Source organism: Schistocerca nitens, chromosome 12 (genome assembly GCF_023898315.1).
Source record: "Schistocerca nitens isolate TAMUIC-IGC-003100 chromosome 12, iqSchNite1.1, whole genome shotgun sequence".
NCBI classification, from domain to species: Eukaryota; Metazoa; Arthropoda; class Insecta; order Orthoptera; family Acrididae; genus Schistocerca; species Schistocerca nitens.
Window position 1 is genome coordinate 12962834 of NC_064625.1, and position 12125 is coordinate 12974958.

Sequence of the window (12125 nt, forward strand, 5' to 3'; positions counted from 1 at the left end):
TAGTAACATGCTTTTGAATACAATTAAAATATAACGGCGATATCTGTTTAGCGTTATTGGAAATAATATGTAATAAATTCATGGGTAAGGTAGCCGATCCTATAAGAAGAGGTAAAATTGGGCATATTAAGGTGTTTTGCTTTATATCGACTAAGCCGATGATACGGCGTCTTTTTTTTCCGTTTACTCTTAGAAGAAGAAAAAAAGAAAACAAGTAACGATGTGCTAATTGTGCGTTGTGGAAAATATAGGGGCGAATTTTAAATAGATACAGTGTATAATCAGACTAAAAAATGGACATTCAGTTACGTAAAATAGCGGACAGTGAAGTGTGGTCATTAAATTGAGTACACCTACAGGGCGGTAAATTCCGGAATAAGTATATTCGCATCTCACGAGGGACGCGATATTGAGACCGTTTTTTTTTATTATATCACGGAGAACGGGCTTCAATTTACAAAAAACGAGAAAAGCTGTATCATTATCATTGACTGTTGGTGTCAAGTAACCAAAACTGTTCATCAAAGGGTTTCGGTGAATGAGTGGTGAATGTGAAATGAAACTGTGAACAAAGTTATGTTAAATAAAGCAGAAGAGACAAGACAGTTTGGTAGTATCTGTTATTATTCCATAGACTGTAACATTTCTTCTCGTTGTACGAAGCCTTTATAGACGATCGTCATGACAATTTGCTTTGAAGGGATCTCGTTACGAGTTAAGTTTTGGGGACCTGGTCAAGAGGGGATAGTTCGTAGATCTTAACTACTGCAGCTATTCTGGAATCAGGTGCTACCGTGACCGTTGTGTGTTGTCAATGGCTTAAGGTCATCATATCTCATGCTCAAAGATCGACGCGCCTTTCCTCTTGATATAACGGTGTCTCACGGTAACAACGACAACGCCGACGGCGAAGGAAGACACGGTAGAAGTGGCGCCACAACGTGCGGCTCGATCGAGGAGGATTGCTGCATCGAGTCGAGTGTCATCCGGATTCACGAACCCTAGAGTTGGAAAATATTGTAGCAGCCAGTGAGTCTGTCCAATGAAAGAGGTATTCTTCAATAATCGCTAAAAGTGAGTGATACTACCAGGTATGATTAAAATAACTGTATAATTATAAAAAAAAGGAAGTTGAGACTTGTGATTTCGGTAGATAAATATATATAAATACATAGTGAAAATAAGTGTATGTCTTGGTAGTGAATAATCATGTCAAAACGAACGAAAAGAATACATGGTAATGTGCAGTTGAGTAGAGTAATGAGTAGAGAGAGAGAGGAAAGTGAAGAGGATAGGGATGATGCATTCCATGAGCTCAATGTGGGACAGGAGACATGTACAGATAATAATATAGTTATTGATTTAGAGCCGTTAGGAGATTCAAATACAATGATAAGTAAGGTAAGCAGCGTGGGAGAACATACAGATCTTGAGGTTTCGGAAGTAGATCAGCAAGTTGAACCTCAAAATGGAAATATTAATCAAAAAATATTTGATATGCTGGTATCAATAAATACTCAAATGGGTGTAATGAATGGAAGATTTGGTTCACTAGAAAAAGATAATAAGCAATTAAAAGAGGACAATCAAAAGTTAAATGAAAAATTTGAGGCCAAATTTGGTTCATTAGAAGTTAAAATGGATTCTTTGGAAAGCAAGCTGAACACCTTTGATTATAAACTAGAAAATACTAAGAAAGAATTAAAGACGGACTGGGAGACTCAATTAAATGCGAAATTTGGAGAACTAGATGTAGAGTTTTCTAACACCTTAGAAAGGCAATATAATAATTTAATGGGAAAACTTCATGACGTAGAAAAGAAATATGAGGTAGTTTCGAAGAGTTATGATGGCCTGTCCAATAGGATGGTTAAGTGTGAAAGCAGCTGTTTCAATGCTAGCGCACAGATAGAAGAGCTTTCTAAACAAATAGTCGAGTTTGAGTCCGATGCTCGTAAGGGGATTGACAAGTATTTAGTAGATCAAACTAAAAGACTTGACGAAGATCTATCTGAATGGATAGAAATAAAAGGAAATGAAATTGTAGACAAGGTTAAGACTACTATTGGATCCCAGCCAAATGAAAATATCAATGAGTACCTAAGTAGAAATGATGAATTAATTAAGCTCTTCACTAGCGAATTTCAGAAAATAAAAGACAAAATAGTTGATGAGTTACCTAAATGGCAAAAGGAAACCAATCATAAATTGGCGGAGTTAGAACGAAAGTCATCACAAAATTTGTTGACAGAGGACGAACGTTCGGAGAATAGGTCGAAAAACAACCGAACATGTGATAATACGAAGTACAATTGTGGTGCAAATTTGCATTGGGAAGTTGATGATTCGGTTGGTAAAGATGATGATTCTTTTGGTCAGCGAGGATATTTGTCTTCTTTAAAGGTGGAGAACAGCATTTTTAAAAGTAGACAATTCCCAACATTCTCCACTGAAAAGAACAACCTGCATCCGAAAATCTTTATCAATAATTTCAAAAGAATATTTCCACGTAGCTGGTCAGAACACGACCGACTTCAGTTTATAGTATCCAAAATTACCGGAGAAGCCGCATTATGGGCCGCCGAAGTAAGTGAAAGTTGCCATACTTGCGCTGAGTTTGAACAACATTTTTTGGCTAAATACTGGTCGTCGAGTAAACAAGAGAAATTAAGAAAAGAGGTTTACCAACCTGAGTATTTTAACAGCAAAAGGAGTACTTTAAGGCAATATTTTGAAAAGTACATAAATAAGACACGTTATTGGAGTGATCCAATTTCTCACAAGGAAGTGATCACAATTTTGAAGGGAAGGTTGCCCATAAATATACGTGAAAAGTTAATAAATGTTCCTGACCACGATGTAGAACAATTCTTGTCGGTGATTGACTCTATAGATATGATTATGGAAGACGCAAGACAAATGAGTAGTAATCAAATGTCGACTCACACTCATAGTAATACGAGTAATTATAATAATAATTTAACGTATGATAATAATAATACCGAAAACCAGGTCAAACCCGCATCACAGGAGCGTGGACAATCTTCATCCTATGGTTGCAATAAAAACAATGATTATAATAAATATAGAAGAGATACTTACTGTGCTAGAGGTAAACCTCGATATGGTGACGCGAATGTGCATAGTAGTGATATTAATAAGAGTAACAGGTACCCAAGTGATGAACCCAATTGCATTCGACCTTGGGAAGATAATTCGAAGCATAATGTTCATCGGCAGGATGGAACAAATGCCTCGAGTCCTCATCCAGCACAAGGAGTTATACCAATGGGCGAAGGAGCCTCCAATGTGCGACGGGGTGAATACCATAACTCGGATCATACTGTACGGATTGTGGAAGTTCATGAACTCCCACCGATGACTCAACGAGATAGATTAAACTAATACCAGTCACCAAATGCCTTCCTAGGATGACTGGAAAGGAGAAGGAAGGCAGGCATCAATTTGAAGTGAGAGTATTAAGGTACAATAATAATCAGGATATAAGGAATGAGTTAATTGAAGAAAAACCTGAAGTTTCTAATAAATGTGGACAAATTTTACAGGCAATAATTCCAACAAGTATAAATAATGTTGATGTTGAAATATTAATTGATACTGGAGCAACTATTAGTGTCATGACGATGGACTGTTTAAAACAGATAAGCCGAGGGGTAAAAATGCCCACTTTTCCTATCACAGGATGTACCGTGTCTGGCGCGTTCAGCGCAAAAATGCAAAAAGTTGTGAAACAGGTACGTGTTGACGTTACAATACAGGGGGCTCAAATTGAAAGTACATTCCTGGTTGTTCCTAAAATGACAGTACCATGTATCTGGGGTTTGGATTTTTTATGTGAGACCGGTGCAATCATTAATTTAGAGAAAGGTGAATGTATATTTAATTCCAATGGTAATGTTTTGACAACCACCCTGAGAAAGGGCCGAGTAATTCCAAATCAATTGTGTATGAATCTAATGGTAAAATATGTCAGTATTGATGATGAAAATGTGTATGATATATGCCTTATTGAATGTTCTGAAGAAATGATGGATAAAATGTCATTGCAGGAAAAGGTGTTAGAAACAGAATATTTATCTGTTATCCAAAGGGATGAACTGTACTACTTGTTGGAAGCATATCAGTCGATTTTTAGTAAACGTCCGGGTATAATAAAAGACTTTGAATACCATATAAAGACATATGCACATAAACCCTTTTGTCGTACTTCCTATTCTATCCCATGGACAAAGAAAGAAGTAGTCAGAAAGGAAATCAATAAAATGTTAGAATGGGGTATTATTGAGCCCTCAGATTCTGAATATTGTAACCCTCTTGTGGCGGTAATTAAACCCAATGGTGACATCAGATTGGTGTTGGATGCCAGAGAGATCAATAAGATCATTATACCTGTGCAAACGCGACCAGAGAACCTAGAAGAGTTAGTACAAAAGTTTTATGGTGCCCGCTTCTTAACTTCTTTGGATATGCGTAGTTCATATTGGCAAACTAGAATATCTAAAGAATCTAGAAAATATACTGCATTCGTTTTTCTGGGCCGAAGTTACCAGTTTACTGTCATGCCATTTGGGTTGAAAATAAGCGGTGGTGTTTTCATATCGGCCTTAGATACCGTACTGGGCAGAGACCTTTTGAATGAAGTTACTTTATATGTGGATGATTTGCTAATTGCTTCTGAAACTTGGGAGGAACATTTGGACTTATTAAGAAGAGTTTTTGCGAAATTTTTGGAATACGGAGTTACTGTAAATTTGAGAAAATCCAAGTTTGCTCATAACCAATTGAAATTTCTTGGACATATAATCACTCCTGAAGGGATAAAACCAAATCCTAAAAAGATGGATGCGATTAACAGATGTGCTTATCCAAAGAATAGAACGGAATTAAAGTCATTTATCGGCTTAGTTTCATTTTTTCGACGATTCTTACCCAATCAGTTAGGAAGCCAAGACTGTCTGTTACGGCTGTTAAGAAAAAATGTCATGTGGGAGTGGAATTCCGGATGCACGCAAGCTTTTGATAACATCCGCAATGCTTTGACTAATGCTCCACTGTTACATCATCCGAGACTTGATCAAGATTTTTATATTGCTGCGGATGCTTCTGAAACAGGATTGGGTGCCACTCTTTTCCAGATGGACAATCCAGAAGATATCAATACCATCAAAATAATTGGGTTTGCCAGCAGAACACTCTCTAGCTGTGAACGTGCATATTGTACTACTGAATTGGAAGTACTGGCCGTGGTCTGGTCACTTAGAAAGTTTCGCTATTTTGTATATGGAAAGAAGATCATTATATTCTGCGACCACAAAGCTTTATCTTTTATTTTAACAGGAAGGATGTTCCATTCACGTTTAACCCGGTGGGCCTTGCTACTGCAAGAATATGATATTACGCTCAAATACATCAGAGGGAAAGACAACATCATAGCCGATGCTCTTTCAAGACTACCGAAAAGAAAGAATGACGACGAGTGTGAAGAACGGACTATTGACTTTAAAGTCATGAATTTATCAAGACAATATTGTGAGAGGCAGATTTCACAGCTATCTCGAAGTCTTCCACAACTGCAAGAAGATGATAAGTTGTGGAAAGCCATTAGGCATGCTGTTGAAAGCAAAACGCTTAGTCACTCTCAAGAACAGTATCAATTAAAATCCGGAATATTGTATCGGAGGAAGGATGAAGAAGATGTTTGGAAAGTTTGTGTTCCAAATAAATATTTAGAATCAATAGTATGGTACACTCACTTGAATTGGGGTCATTTTGGTGCCGCTAAATGTACAGCCAAAATAGCACAATACTGCTATCATCCAAATTTGGGACGTATAGCTACAAATATTATTAAGAAGTGCAAAATATGTCAGAAGGCGAAACCCATAAACTATTGTCGGAAGATAGAATTACATCCTATCATCCCACAACAACCTTTAATGTTGGTGTCATGTGATGTCTGTGGGCCATGTCCCGTGACACGTGGACGGTTCAAATATGTATTAGCTTTCTATGATCTCTTTTCAAAATATGTGAAATTATATCCTTTGAAAAATCTCCACGTTCGACCCATGTTACGCAAATTTATCAACAACTATATAACTGAGCTTGGCAAACCTATAATGATCTTGACAGACAACGCTGCTTATTATACAAGCAAAGTATGGAGAGACACTATGAAAGAACAAGGAATCCAGCACATTTACATCTCAAGATTTTACCCTTGTGGAAATCCGGTTGAAAGAATCTTCCGAGAGTTGAACCGATTTTTACGGACGTACATACCCAAACAACATTATAAATGGATCGATTGGATTTATGAATTTGGGAAAGTGTATAATGACTTGCCACACTTATCGACAGGTTATTCACCTAACCAAATAGTATTTGGTGAAAGTATTGTGCCAGAATGGATGAAGAAATTACCTGCGATAGAACAAAAGATTACCAAGAAAGAAGATATGGTGAAGAAGGTCTACGAAAACCTGAAGCATCAAGCACAATTGAGAAAAACCCGTTCTGATAAAAATGTGAAGAAAGTAGTCACATATGATGTAGGGGAAGAAATTTTATTGAGAAATCACCCAAAAGCATCAACCAGGAAAAGACTGAATAAGAAATGGCAATATTTATATACAGGTCCATATAAAATAATGAAAATACCTCATGAAGGGAGCTACCTCCTGGCAGATTGTGATACTGATGTAATTAAAGGCTTGTTCCCTCACATAGACCTGAAGAAGTATTATCAATAAAGAGCAAAATATAGATTCAAGAAACACTGAATGATAGCAAGACTACACTCAGTGGACTAAATAAAAGCACCAATGGATAAATACGTACTTATACTAACTTACAAAGAAAATTGAAGAATGTACCGACGATTTCCATGAGATACCTTCTTGGTATCAACAACAATGACAACGCTGAAATACGATTTATCCTCTCACCGAACAGCGAGGATGGATGATTTAAAAGTGGAATTAAGAGGAAAAGAAAAGGACCAAATCCTTTCTGGTTAAACAAGTGGCCTGATAAGGGTTTTGGCCTGGGATGCCAATCGTCGAACCCGGCTGTGATCCCTGCCTTGCACAGTCGGTTGAAGAACTGAGGGCTTCATCCAAGAAACAAAAATGTGGTGTGAAAATGAAGTGATTAGTGCGAAGTGTTCCTAAGACAACCTATAAACAAATGTGGAATTTAGTTAAGGGCATTTTGTCTAGGCCCATTAACTCAACTTAAATATTGTAGAATGTATGTACTGACTTGTTGAGTGAATCTGAGAGTGAGTGTATTCGCCGAAACAAATACCCTCTCCTGTCACAGTACACAAAAAAAAAGCCTGTTCTGTCTGGAACCCTCTTCAAGACATCACAGTCTGGGGGGCCGTGTAACATTACGAGTCAAGACAGCTGTAACGGAACTTGAATAGCGTAAAGTTATCGTTAAAAACGCACGCCGCGCGATTTGTTACGATTTGGTCGGTCATAATAGTAGTAACATGCTTTTGAATACAATTAAAATATAACGGCGATATCTGTTTAGCGTTATTGGAAATAATATGTAATAAATTCATGGGTAAGGTAGCCGATCCTATAAGAAGAGGTAAAATTGGGCATATTAAGGTGTTTTGCTTTATATCGACTAAGCCGATGATACGGCGTCTTTTTTTTCCGTTTACTCTTAGAAGAAGAAAAAAAGAAAACAAGTAACGATGTGCTAATTGTGCGTTGTGGAAAATATAGGGGCGAATTTTAAATAGATACAGTGTATAATCAGACTAAAAAATGGACATTCAGTTACGTAAAATAGCGGACAGTGAAGTGTGGTCATTAAATTGAGTACACCTACAGGGCGGTAAATTCCGGAATAAGTATATTCGCATCTCACGAGGGACGCGATATTGAGACCGTTTTTTTTTTTATTATATCACGGAGAACGGGCTTCAATTTACAAAAAACGAGAAAAGCTGTATCATTATCATTGACTGTTGGTGTCAAGTAACCAAAACTGTTCATCAAAGGGTTTCGGTGAATGAGTGGTGAATGTGAAATGAAACTGTGAACAAAGTTATGTTAAATAAAGCAGAAGAGACAAGACAGTTTGGTAGTATCTGTTATTATTCCATAGACTGTAACATTTCTTCTCGTTGTACGAAGCCTTTATAGACGATCGTCACGACAATTTGCTTTGAAGGGATCTCGTTACGAGTTAAGTTTTGGGGACCTGGTCAAGAGGGGATAGTTCGTAGATCTTAACTACTGCAGCTATTCTGGAATCAGGTGCTACCGTGACCGTTGTGTGTTGTCAATGGCTTAAGGTCATCATATCTCATGCTCAAAGATCGACGCGCCTTTCCTCTTGATATAACGGTGTCTCACGGTAACAACGACAACGCCGACGGCGAAGGAAGATACGGTAGAGTGGCAGTGAACAAAAGCACGGCGAGTCGTTGGGCAAGGCGTCTGTCATCGTCGCAACAAGGTCGCGAAAGCCTGTCCGATGTCCCACGTGTCGGCCAGCTGTACGCAGCTGTGACTCCTGCAATGTTGGAACGTGAGGAGACTCTCATTCGAGGTGATCGACGTATTACACTCAGACACCTTGGTTGCTGCTACTGACACACTCGCCCAGCAGTTGGCGGCACTCAAATGTGTGTGCCCACTGGATACATGACTGCCTCACAGAATACCATAAACAGCAACGAAGAATCATCTGTGTGGAATTCCTCGGTCGTTGCGAAGGTTACAGTGACAATTTTTCGTCGAACATCGTCACAGGCGATGGGAGATGCGTTCATCACTTCGAACCGGAAACCGAACGGCAGCCCATGGAGTGACGCCTCACCACTTCACCTCCGAAGGAAAAGTTCAAAGTCGCACCCTCAGCTGGTGTAGTCACGGCGACGGCCTTCTGCGACTCTGAAGGGGTTATTGTATTTGATGGTGCAACGGTCAACTCAGAGGTGTGCTGTGCTACCCTCAGGAAACTGAAGGAACGACTTCAGCTTGTTCGTCACTACGAAAATGCAAGCGATCTTCTCCTTTTCCATGGCAACGCAAGGCCTCATACATCCGAGAGGAGCCCACAAAACTCCACTGGACTGTTCTCCCTTATGCACCCTAAAGGCTGAATCTCGCACCTTCCGACTTCCGTCTGTTTTGCTCAACGAAGAGTGCACTCCACCTGGATGATGTGGAGGTGGTTGGTGCAGCAGGACGCTGGGACTGACGTCGACCAGTAGAATGGTACCACGTGGGCATACAGGTCCTCCCAATAAGGTGATATAAGTCCGTCGCACTGACCAGAGATCATGCAGAAAAAGTAGGTTCTGTAGCGAAAAGAATGGGGAATAATGTCGTGCATTGGAATCCTGAATAAACCAATCTAGTTTCAGAAGAGAATTGTGTTGCATTATTTACTGAATGCCCCTCACAGATAAATATAGATCAGTGAGTTTTGCAATGCTTTACCTCAACAGATGCCAATTTCAGTTTCCTAATCCTCTGACTGAACACAATAATTTGATGTATATCACAATAGCATTCTGTTTGATTTTTGTTCTGGTACTTTTCTAATAATTTTGATTTTTTTATGATTTTAATCCTTTCGAAGTCATTACCACCCGTTTCAGTCAAAAAAATTATAAACAGTATTTGCACAATGTCGTTTGGATATATTGAACCACCTATCAAACGGCCATCAACATACATTTATGTCCTGCTAAATTGGATTCATAAGACTCATTGTAATTATGACATACGGATTTTTAGATGGCACTCTCTATACCAACCACTAGGATCAAAGTAACAGCGTCAGCTTATGGGTTGCGGTAGCGCCTGGGCAGTTGTGTGGGGCACTTTTTGTGGCGAGAACGTTGGAACGGTACCGGCACCTAGAGGTCTGCGTGCACAGGGCGTAACGGGCATAAGGGCCGATATTTCTATTGGTGACTGAGGACAGTGTACTGAACAATATTACATCAGTATTTACATCGTTTGCAGACTAATTACTACATCTATTACGAGTCATATGTTTTTAGGCTGATTTGTACCTACAAGTACATGTGGCAAGACCCGGTCATTAATGTTTATTTTCCCCTGGGCAGCATACCAGGTGTTGAAGTGTGGATGTGTGGATGCTAAACCGTGAGTGTTAGTGGTGCTGTTACTTCTGTGCAGAAAACCTCAGGTAGTAAAGTTTGTGACGTGTTTGTGCGAAGACTCTTCGATACAGAGAAAAAACAACCGACACACTGATGTGTGTACATATTAAGGTACCACACAGAAAATATCTGCATTTGTACCTGATAAACCTGTATTTCCAAGATGGCGCTGAACTGTTTTTGGTCAGTAAGAAATTAGTAACAACGATGCATTGCTATAGTTGATACATTTGACTACTGTTGTTGTTATTTTAGGAGCCGAATAAACAAATGTTACACAAAGCTTTTGTTTCCCTAATATAAAAGTGGTTGCCCGATCCTGCAACTGCGGACAACCACATAAGTTGTGGATGTGGAAATCTGCATTATCGCCATTTGAAACAAACTATACGTAGATCTCAGCAAACGGTGCATTTGTCCCCGCGTGGTCGTGGCAGAAATGTGTTCCTTACGTCCCACGTTCAAATGGGCGACTATCTGATCCTCCAGTAGACTAACATACCATACACAGCTAGTTAATGACCAGGTAAATATTGTAAAGCAGACACTAAAAAACCACTGAACACATACTGAAAAAATTCCTTCTCTGCCTCTGAATATCGGATCCATTTCATCACTGCCGCTGTCTCTCTTCTTTATCTCCTTAGCTGACTCTCTTGTCTCACTTTGCATTAATTGTTTTCTCCGTTTCCTCGTCTATGCCCTTTCCCCTCATCCACTCTCGATTGACATCATCGACTCGTAACCTCTCCCTTCCTAATCGGCTTACTGGATTGCGATATAACTGATCGCGATCGCGTATGCTTAATGAAATTATACAGTTAGTAAGACTATCGTTATAGAAGGAGAATAACACCGGTTATTTGGAGGAAAGTGTACAACAGACCGTACCGAATCTAAATACTGATGATAATTTTGAAATGGGTGGAATATACTGCAATCTCTCACGAACCACACAGGGGGAAAAAGGATACCACGTAATGTTTCTTACAAAAATTACTGATAATAGAAAGAAAACACTGATTAGCTAAAAAGGGGATAATTAAACGGTCGCCAGCCCGCTAGGACAATGAATTCCAGACTCTTAATAAAGGTAATGGCAAAGAAATTTAGGCAGTAATCACTGGCGTGGCAACAGAAGGTTGTCACGCTTTTTCACAGCACACCAGTTCACGAGAAAGTAATCATAAAGCACTGAGTTTGCTGTTACTTATTCTGAGATACTAAATTTTGGAAGTAAAATTGACTGGATTTACCGGTTAAATAAAGGTAACTAAAACTTTGTCATTAAAAAAATTACTTTCAGTAACCTCAGTATAACTTTATCCAAAATGTAGAAAGAGATAAGCAATTCACTTTCGATTATTGAAACATTGCATTAAGTTTACTTTAAGCAAACGAGCAACTGATTTTACGTTTAGTATAACAACAACAAGACTCATACCAAACCAGCAGAAGTCACTCGCTAAGTTAATTACAGAATAAATGAAATGTGCACTCTTAATTTGCGCTGTACCTGTGGTTATTAATGTTGCCAGTGATATTTTACGTTACTTTAAGTGAATGAAATTAATACTTAAAAGTGCAAGTTAGTTAAGCCTCTGTTATACAATACAAGAATGAGCAGTTACTGGGGCAGAAAATTTTAGACTGAAACTGTCATTAGGAAACACACAAAACTGGCAGTAAACAGTTAATCAGTTTTCATATTGTTACCACACTCGGTGATTGCATGGAAAGGAAAGGGACTCTGCCTGGTAATAATGTCTGACGACTGTCAACACAGCTGCCCAACAAGTTTTAACTATTGCGTGTTATTATTATAGTCATACTTTGTGAAAGAAATGTCAGTGAGTAATGCCTACGTAAGTTTATAATTTTTCTCTTGACAGGCTTACAGTGTTATAGCTGTGGGGATGACAATGCTGAGCTGCTGCTGCTG